Source organism: Anopheles coustani, chromosome 3 (genome assembly GCF_943734705.1).
Source record: "Anopheles coustani chromosome 3, idAnoCousDA_361_x.2, whole genome shotgun sequence".
In the NCBI taxonomy this organism is placed as follows: Eukaryota; Metazoa; Arthropoda; class Insecta; order Diptera; family Culicidae; genus Anopheles; species Anopheles coustani.
This window is the reverse complement of record NC_071288.1, coordinates 61058622-61069562: the sequence shown is the minus strand read 5'-3', so window position 1 is coordinate 61069562 and position 10941 is coordinate 61058622. Positions and strand designations below refer to the sequence as shown.

Below are 10941 nucleotides of genomic sequence, written 5' to 3'. Positions count from 1 at the left end.
CCGCAATAAGGCAGATCAACTCGCCGTTATCGGAGAACTGCTGATGCTCAATGGGTAATCTACGAGCGTCACATGGAACGCTCAGTCCGTGAGGGCTAAAAAGATCCAACTGACCGATTTCCTAAGACTACATCGCATCGACATCGCGCTCATCGTGGAGACCCATTTGAAGCCGGACATCAGCTTCTACATCGATGAGTTCTCCATCCATCGCCTTGACAGAGTCGGAGCACGTGGTGGCGGGGTAGCCATAGTTATTCGTCGAGGCATCAAACATCAGTTGCTTCCACACTTCAATACCACCATCATTGAAGCAGTCGGCATTAAGGTCTTCACCAGCTCCGGGGAACTGCGCATTATATCTGTGTACTGCCCTCGACAGTGCACGGGTGGATCTGGAGGCGGTTTTTCGTCGCGATATAAACATCATCGCTTGCAACAATTTCCGCGCGGTTATCGGAGGGGACCTGAACGCCCGTCATCGCTTGTGGGGAAATTGGCGCCAAAACAAAAATGGAAACATCTTGGCAGAGGTCACCCAGCACGGACAGTTCATCATAGAATATCCTGATGAACCTACCGTTATTCCCAGCCGTGGCTTCCCTTCAATTTTAGATCTGTTCCTAACCAACCTCGAGATCTCCAAACCCACAACCCTGGATGAGCTTACCTCGGATCATTTCCCTGTCCTAACGAAGGTTCACCTTGACGCCAACAGAGCTCCGCCTGTTAGGAGGAAAAATTACCACTGCGTCGACTGGGCCCGCTTTGGAAGACTGGTTGACCAGCAAATCAACACCACCGAGATTTCACTGTTGTCAGCTTCTATTGAATCAGCTATAACGAACGTTGTGGAGGCTATCCGTTCGGCAGAAGCGGAGTGTGTTCCAGAGGTGTCCGTACGTGGGGAGGTGATTGTCCTTGACGACCACACTCGGCATCTCATCTCCCGTCGAAACATGCTGCGGCGTCAATACCAGCGCTCCGGGGATCAGCTTTGTAAACAGCAGGCAGCACAACTTTCCCGCATCATCCAGGATCGTGTCGAGAAAATCCGGAACAAAAACTTTGAGCGCATGGTTCAGCGGCTCCATCCTAATGCCAACGCTTTCTGGAATGTAGCTAAGACCCTCCGCTCGAAACCTAGGCCGATTCCTCCACTACTCGCAGCTGACAACGCAGTTTTACTTGACCGTGACAACAACTTGAAATTCGGATTGGAATTTTTCCCAATTGGCGGTGTCATATTTCCACCTCGCCCTGAGGCGCGGTAGTGGAGGTATAGAGTGGGAGGAGATGAGAAGAGGGTAGTGGTCACTGCCATGTGAGTCGGAGTCTATTGTGAGTTGGAAATTTTGATATGAGTCGGTGGGGAGAACGAAATGGTCCAGCGTGGAGCCAGAACCAGTCCGGGAGCAGAATCTTGTAGCAGTTGCGTTTTGGAAGGTTGAGTAACTGCCTGTATTAAAGATATCATTAATGATTCTTCCACGGGAGTTAGTGTTTCTATTGCCCCAATCCACGTGGGAGGCATTTAGGTCCCCGGTAAGGAAGGTTGGGGTAGGGAGTTGAGAGAGAAGGTTTGGAAGGTGTTCATGGACGTCTGCATTAGAAAGGGAATTTGGAGGAAGGTAGATGGAGACGAAGGTGGCAGGAAAAGGGGTGCTAATTTTGGCTGCGGAGAAGGGAAGTGGGGATTGAAATTGGCAAGGAGAGGACGGTATGTCTTTCGAAACTCCGATAGCTGTGCTTTGGTGTGGATTTGTAGTGGAAAAAGAAGTGAACCAATTGTATTTGTTTAGAGGAAAAGAATGAGGGATAGATGGAGAAAGCGTTTCCTGGAGGGAGACGATAGTTGGGTTGTGTTTGGAGATCAGGAGTTTCAGGTTTTCAATGTTACTTTTCAGGCTGCGAATATTCCAAGATAGTAGAAAGGTAGCGGTTGCGTTTGGTAAGGTCGTATTGGGATCCATTTGGGGAAAAAAGGTTTGATAAGATAGTGGTGTTTTTCCGAGATATCAGTGGGGGTTTATTTGGAGTTTTTCTTATTTTTTTTCTTTGGAGCTTTGGTTTTCGGGGGCGATGTGGCGGTCGGATTTTTCAGGTAAATCGAGGGGTTGGTCTTGTTCATAGCGGTGAGGTCTTCTTCAGAGGAGGGGCTGCTAATCGTTCTCTTCCGGGAGTTTGCGGAAGCGATCGTGGACATAGAGGCGTCCGAGCCATGTTGGGAAGCGGAGTCGGAATCATTTTCAGTGTCTGGGTAAGAGCTGTAGGTATTTACTGAGGTTTCATTGCCTTGAGTTACGGAGTTATTTGTTGGGGTTGTGGTTGTGGCTTTTTGTTCCTCTTTGTTTGTAATTAGTTTTTTGAGAAGTTGGTGTTGCTTCTCTACTTTTGCACTCATCTCCTTTAATTGGGAGGTTAGGATTGTGATAGTTTTATTAGCTTCTGCTAGTGCAGCTTCCAATGCGGATGTATTGTTTACCATTACTTGATTGGATGTAGCTTGCGCGTAGGTAATCCGGGATTGCACTGTGCTCTTGTGCAGATTGCTTTTAACAGCTATTCTTGCTTCCCCGAACGAGACATTGTGATCTACTTTGTATTTAATAACTTCAGTTTCATTTTGGTATATGGGGCAAATCCGTGAGTAGCTACTGTGGTTACCCTTACAGTTTTTGCACAAAAATTCCTCGGTGCAGGTTCCGTGTGCAGGGGAGCCGCAGGTGTAGCAAGTGTGTCCGCTTTTGCATCTCAGTCTGGTGTGGCCAAAACTGGAGCAATTGAAGCATTGCATCGGCTTAGGGTAGTACGGTCGGGTAGCGATTTGAATCGGGCCGACGCGGATGTGGCTCGGGACACGGGTAGCAGTGATCCGAAGTAGTATGGAGTTTGTGGGAACGTAATTATCATTTACCTTACGGGTAAATCTTTTGACAAAGGTTACGTTCTGCTCTTTTAAGTTTGAAAGGATGGTCTCGTCGTTAAGCTCTTTGAGCTCAGGGGCGAAAATTACACACTGTATACTGTTGAGCGTTTTGTGGTGTGCTATTTGCACGGGGGTACCATCGATAAGCTTTCTCAAGGATAGAAGCTTTGCACATTGATTCTTGTTCCGGATTTTCAGGAGATACTGCTCCCCTCCATTGAGGCACTTACCTGCTTCCGTTAACTTACCTGCACAATTCTCCAGAGACTTGCCGATGATGAATGGATTTTTAGGAAGGGAAGCGCCTTCGGCTGCTTCTAGAACTAAAAACGTGAAGTCATCCGATAGGGATCCGAACCAATCCGGAGGAGTATTATCCCTACCCGAAGGGGGAGAGGGGTCCCCCCTGTCAGTAGGAGGGTCCGGCATGTTGCCGGGTTAGCCTAAACTAACACTAACCTAAATAACAAAATTACAATAGGGCACTACGATAGAATAATTCGGTACTTAAGTAATAATATTAAAAAACACTAGAATTCTAACGAAAGCGGGTGAAACACGGGTAAATTCGATCGAGGTGATCTTTTCAACACTGGTTGGGTCAAAACCCTTTGTTTTCACATCCAGCGAAAGCGCAAAGCGCAAAACGCAAAAAGCCGGATTGCTCCGACCGAGCGTTTCTTGCTTGAGCCTGTTCGCACTGTCGCTTGGTTATACACTTGAACTCACTCACACTTGTATGAAATGGGAAAGATTGTATTCAACACTCTTCAGCTCGCTTGCTGGAACGACCACTAGGTAGGTGTTGCTTCGTCAAATGTTCGACCAAGGAAAAATAATACAAAACTGTAATACAAAACTGATGATGATGATTTAATAATTTATAGAGGTTTTGAGCCGGGAGGCTTCTTTCACCTCTTTTCTGTAAAAAAACAAAACTATATCTCTTGCATCAAATTAGACATTTTTAGAAATTTAATTAGTTTCACTTCATTTTGCGTTGTAGGAGATAAAATGATATCGATATTGTTTGAAAGGTTGCAGGCAATTCTCTGTGTAGAGTAGCCGTGGCAGTCGGTAAGAAGATGTTTAGTGGTGATTGTGATTCCGCAGAACTGACAGAGAGGAGGAGGAGATTTTTCTATTTTATGTAAGTGGGTAAGCCTAGTATGGCCGATTCTCAGCCGGGTAAGGATCCTTTGCACTTTACTGCATTGGTTGTCCCTCCACGGTGAGATATCGGTTTTAATGTATCGTAGAAAAGTGGTTTGCTGCTGAGTCCATGTTCTTTGCCATGAATTTTTAATCAAATCGGTAAGCCGGGTATTGAAATCTCTTTTTGAGAGTAGATCGTTATTAGATGGCGGTGATCGTCTGCCTATGTTTGCCAGCTCATCAGCCAACTCGTTACCGCGGATACCTACGTGCCCCGGGATCCAGCAGAGGGTGACCTGGATGTTATTTGTTCTATGAGAGGAGGCTATTTCTGTAATGGATTGGATGATTGGATCTCTACAAGTACCATTTTCAAGTGCTTGTAGGACGCTGGCACTGTCGGAAAAGATGATGTTGGGGATGTCGGGGCGGATACTTTCCTCTAGCGCTATATTCAGGGCTATGGCTTCGGCAGTAAATATGGATGTGTAATCAGGGAGTTTGATCGAACAGTTATCTATGGATGAGTGGATACCACAGCCGGCTGCCTCACTGAGGACAGATCCGTCGGTGAAAATATGGTGACGATTACTGTATTTGGTATTGATTAAGTTGAGGAAGGTAGCGGAGGCAATGGAGCTATTGCAGCCAGCTTTTAGCTGATCTTTTATGGACCAGTCAATTTTTGGAGGAAGTTGGTTCCAAGCACGGGAGTTTAGATTAATTAGTTTTGAAATATTTGGAATGGAATTACCAGAAAGAGAAATTAATTCGTTATTTGCTCTAGCTGTAAAAGCGGTTGCATTAATACCTTTTTCTAGGATCCGGGCAGCTGCTGAAACTATTTTGTGGGTGATAATGTGTTTTAGAGGGAGAGTTCCGCTTTCGCAAAGAAGAGAATTGGTAGGGCTGGTTCTAAACGCACCAGAGGAGGCTCTGATGGCGTCGTGATAGAGAGGAGAGATTTTTTTAATGAAAAATTCTGATTCTACCGAGACAATTTCGATACCATATAAAAGTTTGGGCAACAGCCAGTTATTAATGATTTTAGTTAGGGTAGCACGGGAAGCTCTATGGGTTCCCGAGCCAAGCATCCTGAAAAGATTAATTTTAGGTTTAGCATTTTTTGCTAAACTATTTATGTGAGGTTTAAATGTTAGTTTTTTATCAAAAATAACTCCAAGTATCTTAGCTTGAGGGACGTCCGGGATAGCATTGGTTCCAAAGTGAATGGGTGATTTGCGATGGAAGAAACTATTGCAGATGTGCAGGATTTTGCATTTCTCGTGCGATACCTCAAAACCTGTCCATCTGGCCCATTGTTTCACCTTGTCCATTCCCGCTTGGAGGTTTTTCCTGCATATGGATGGAGAGGAGTGGTTGGAAATGAGTATGACGTCGTCTGCATAGACTAGTGGAGTGATGTTCGTAGGGATGGATAAGAAGAGGGATTCTAGACTAATGAGGAAAAGAGTAGGAGATAAGATGGCTCCCTGCGGGACCCCGTTTTCGAGAGAGTGAATTTCCGAGGAGTTGGACCCAATAACAACCTGGAAAGTTCGTTCCGAAAGGAAGGATTGGAGATAATTTGTTAGGTTACCACCAAAACTCCATCTCTGTAGTTGTTCTAAGATAGAGTATCTCCAGGTTCGGTCGAAAGCTTTTGCAAGGTCTATGATGGCGAGATCAATATGTTGTCCATTTTTAACTTCCGATAGATGTTCCTCGAGTGTGGCAAAGTATGTTTCCGTACCAAGGCCACTTCGGAAAGCATGCTGTCTGGGGTCCAGGAGTCCACGGTCTTCCAACTCTTGGGTCAACCTACGGTTAACCATCCTCTCCATAATCTTTCCTATGCAGTTTAATAGTGATATGGGTCTGTAGCTGTCTATGGAATGGGGTGGTTTATCGGGCTTTGGGATCGGTACAATAAAACTGTTTTTCCAGTGGGGAGGGATAGTTCCAGATGACCATATGTTGTTGTAGATGGAGAGCAGGGAGTACTTACCAATAGGAGGTAGATTTTTAAGAAGGGGGTATCCAATATTATCAGGGCCGGCCGACTTACCTTTGCACTTGTTAAGCGCCCAGTGGAGTTCAGATAGGGTGAAAGGTTTATTGTACGGAAGGTTTGGGTCACTGTTGAAATGTAGGGGAATAAGTTCGGTGTTGGCTTTATGTTTTAGGAAATTTGTGGGGAAGTTTTCAGAAGCGGAAATTTCGGCAAAATGGGTGGCGAAAGCTTCCGGGGTATCTTCCGCCGGGAGGAAGGAATCATTGGATTTAATGTGAATGGTATGCGGATTTTTATACCTACCTGATAGGATACTAACTCTTCTCCACAGCTCGGCACTTGACATGGTAGGGTTAATATCTTCCACAAAGCTTGCCCAACACTTGTCTTTTTCGGCTTTTACTAAGTCTTTGGCTATTGTGTTTAGGATTTTGTATCTTTCACTTAGCTCATCCACGGGTAAGTTTCTTTGACTGGCTCTGCGGAGCATTCTGAGAGCCTTGCGACGATTTTTAATAGCAAGCGCTACCTCTTGGTTCCACCATGGCACATTTCGGCGGCCTGGGGTTCCCTTGGTGAGTTTTATGGACCGCTTTGCTGCCTCCAGAATAGCCTCACAGAGCTGTTTTTCGTTAACCGGATTATTTCGGGGAAGTAATTTTTGAAATTCGGATTGGAATTTTTCCCAATTGGCGGTGTCATATTTCCACCTCGCCCTGAGGCGCGGTGGTGGGGGTATAGAGTGGGAGGAGATGAGAAGAGGGTAGTGGTCACTGCCATGTGAGTCGGAGTCTATTGTGAGTTGGAAATTTTGATATGAGTCGGTGGGGAGAACGAAATGGTCCAGCGTGGAGCCAGAACCAGTCCGGGAGCAGAATCTTGTAGCAGTTGCGTTTTGGAAGGTTGAGTAACTGGCTGTATTAAAGATATCATTAATGATTCTTCCACGGGAATTAGTGTTTCTATTGCCCCAATCCACGTGGGAGGCATTTAGGTCCCCGGTAAGGAAGGTTGGGGTAGGGAGTTGAGAGAGAAGGTTTGGAAGGTGTTCATGGACGTCTGCATTAGAAAGGGAATTTGGAGGAAGGTAGATGGAGACGAAGGTGGCAGGAAAAGGGGTGCTAATTTTGGCTGCGGAGAAGGGAAGTGGGGATTGAAATTGGCAAGGAGAGGACGGTATGGTTTTTGAAATTCCGATCGCTGTGCTTTGGTGTGAATTTAAGGAGGAAAAGGAGGTGTACCAGTTATATTTGTTCAGCGGAAAGGATTGAGGGATAGAAGGAGAGAGCGTTTCTTGGAGGGAGATGACAGTAGGGTTGTGCTTGTTGATCAGGATTTTAAGGTTGTCAATGTTACTTTTCAGGCTGCGAATATTCCAAGATAGTAGAAAGGTAGCGGTTGCGTTTGGTAAGGTCGTATTGGGATCCATTTGGGGAAAAAAGGTTTGATAAGATAGTGGTGTTTTTCCGAGATATCAGTGGGGGTTTATTTGGAGTTTTTCTTATTTTTTTTCTTTGGAGCTTTGGTTTTCGGGGGCGATGTGGCGGTCGGATTTTTCAGGTAAATCGAGGGGTTGGTCTTGTTCATAGCGGTGAGGTCTTCTTCAGAGGAGGGGCTGCTAATCGTTCTCTTCCGGGAGTTTGCGGAAGCGATCGTGGACATAGAGGCGTCCGAGCCATGTTGGGAAGCGGAGTCGGAATCATTTTCAGTGTCTGGGTCAGAGCTGTAGGTATTTACTGAGGTTTCATGGCCTTGAGTTACGGAGTTATTTGTTGGGGTTGTGGTTGTGGCTTTTTGTTCCTCTTTGTTTGTAATTAGTTTTTTGAGAAGTTGGTGTTGCTTCTCTACTTTTGCACTCATCTCCTTTAATTGGGAGGTTAGGATTGTGATAGTTTTATTAGCTTCTGCTAGTGCAGCTTCCAATGCGGATGTATTGTTTACCATTACTTGATTGGATGTAGCTTGCGCGTAGGTAATCCGGGATTGCACTGTGCTCTTGTGCAGATTGCTTTTAACAGCTATTCTTGCTTCCCCGAACGAGACATTGTGATCTACTTTGTATTTAATAACTTCAGTTTCATGTTGGTAAATGGGGCCAATCCGTGAGTAGCTACTGTGGTTACCCTTACAGTTTTTGCACAAAAATTCCTCGGTGCAGGTTCCGTGTGCAGGGGAGCCGCAGGTGTAGCAAGTGTGTCCGTTTTTGCATCTCAGTCTGGTGTGGCCAAAGCTGGAGCAATTGAAGCATTGCATCGGCTTAGGGTAGTACGGTCGGGTAGCGATTTGAATCGGGCCGACGCGGATGTGGCTCGGGACACGGGTAGCAGTGATCCGAAGTAGTATGGAGTTTGTGGGAACGTAATTTTCATTTACCTTACGGGTAAATCTTTTGACAAAGGTTACGTTCTGCTCTTTTAAGTTTGAAAGGATGGTCTCGTCGTTAAGCTCTTTGAGCTCAGGGGCGAAAATTACACACTGTATACTGTTGAGCGTTTTGTGGTGTGCAATTTGCACGGAGGTTCCATCGATAAGCTTTCTCAGGGATAGAAGCTTTGCGCATTGATTCTTGTTCCGGATTTTCAGGAGATACTGCTCTCCTCCATTGAGGCACTTACCTGCTTCCGTTAACTTACCTGCACAATTCTCCAGAGACTTGCCGATGATGAATGGATTTTTAGGTAGGGAAGCGCCTTCGGCTGCTTCTAGAACTAAAAACGTGAAGTCATCCGATAGGGATCCGAACCAATCCGGAGGAGTATTATCCCTACCCGAAGGGGGAGAGGGGTCCCCCCTGTCAGTAGGAGGGTCCGGCATGTTGCCGGGTTAGCCTAAACTAACACTAACCTAAATAACAAAATTACAATAGGGCACTACGATAGAATAATTCGGTACTTAAGTAATAATATTAAAAAACACTACAATTCTAACGAAAGCGGGAGAAACACGGGTAAATTCGATCGAGGTGAACTTTTCAACACTGGTTGGGTCAAAACCCTTTGTTTTCACATCCAGCGAAAGCGCAAAGCGAAAAACGCAAAAAGCCGTAATACAAAACTGGGCCGAACCGCGCCGTGAAACCGCGTTTATATAGTTTCGGGTCCCTCTTCGGGTGCTCACGATCGGGCGGGTCGGGTCAATAAAAACCGTGTTTCACTGCCGAAACCATCGCAGTTCGTCGAAACCGTTCGTTCAGTTTGCATCGTGTCAACAACAACCAATTGTGTAAAGCAGCAGCATCATGACCGGCCGTGGAAAAGGAGGCAAGGGACTGGGCAAAGGAGGTGCCAAGCGTCATCGCAAAGTGCTGCGTGATAACATCCAGGGAATCACGAAACCGGCCATCCGCCGTCTGGCTCGCCGTGGCGGTGTGAAGCGTATTTCCGGCCTGATCTACGAAGAAACTCGCGGTGTGCTGAAAGTGTTCCTCGAGAACGTGATCCGTGATGCCGTGACGTACACCGAGCACGCCAAGCGCAAGACCGTCACCGCCATGGACGTCGTGTACGCCCTGAAACGCCAGGGACGCACCCTGTACGGTTTCGGAGGTTAAGCTGCGCGAACAGCCCCGCTTGTTGGCAAACACAAAAATCGGTCCTTTTCAGGACCACCAAAACTGTTCCGGAAAGATATATTTCCTGCTCATTCGTATCAAACTAAGCTTTTGTGGCTCTCCCGACGCCCCGGCACATTTGCCGCCAAAAACGCCAGAGAAAACAAAACAAAAAAAAAAATGCGACTTGACTACTCCTCTCCTTCTTACCCCATTCCCCATGCCCGAAACGATATCCGATGGCATCCACAGCGAGTGGTACGGTGTACCGCGCATAGTGGTGGTGGTGGTAGTGGTGATGCGCGATACACTACCGACGGTTCTGATTCTCGGATATGTGACCGATTCGTTTTTTAACACGACGACCCACTGAGAGTTCGTAGAAAGGCACCGGTCTACCTCACGGGGCTCGGTGTGGCATACGGGGAAGTAGTAGTAGTAAAATTTCTTTTATTGATTTGTATAATTCATTACATTTTGGTGTTTTGCGAGATTTAGCGATCGCACGCATTTCATTCGCTACATGAGAATTTTGCCTAAGAGGCAGTTTGATCTTGCATAAGTTTTCAGGTGTTATGCCAATGGCAATGGGAGTGTTAACCTTAATCTTATCTTAACCTATTCCTAACCTAATATTAACCTATTATTAACCTACTATTTACACCAAGCCTCTAATCAGTTCATGGGGTGAGGCTTGCATGGTGGATCTCAGTCGATCCGTTACTTCAAATGCTATTACGTCTAGCGCTTTCGTGTCTGTTACATTATAAAGCTCCTCTAGACGCGTTCTAGGAGGAGCATTTAATATTAGTACAAGAAATCTATTCAGTGCCGTTTGTACGCGTTTCAGGTTAGTGGCGGCACAGGAGCTCCAAACTGAGATTGCATATGTGGCCGCAGGCAGAACAATTTGTTTGTAGACCGCAATTTTGTTCTGTTTGTGCAGGGTCGATTTCCGATTTATCAGCGGGTACAGCAGCTTAAGCAAAACTGCAATACGGTTCGCAAGTTGGCGCGTGTGGTGGTGGAATAGAAGCCGATTGTCGATCGTGACGCCCAAGTACCGAACCGACTGCTGCCATGGTACTGGTGTTGAGCCCACTTTGAGACGGGATTGCTCCGGAGGTTGCAGCAGGTTTTTCCTCAGACGATACGGGATGACCATCGCTTGCGTCTTCTCGTTGTTAAGCTTTATCTTCCAGCTTGCGGCGTATTGCTGGAAGATGTCGAGAGCCCGTTGACCGCTGTTCCTCAACTCTGCTGGAGTGCGACCCTTGGTGGTGATGGCAGTGT

General features: G+C 46.4%; 1 pseudogene; it reads left to right on the top strand.

Annotated features, from left to right (window-relative positions):
• Positions 1-6641: 6641 nt before the first annotated feature.
• On the top strand, positions 6642-9648 carry LOC131264511 (histone H4-like; annotated as a pseudogene).
• The last annotated feature ends 1293 nt before the right edge of the window (positions 9649-10941 follow it).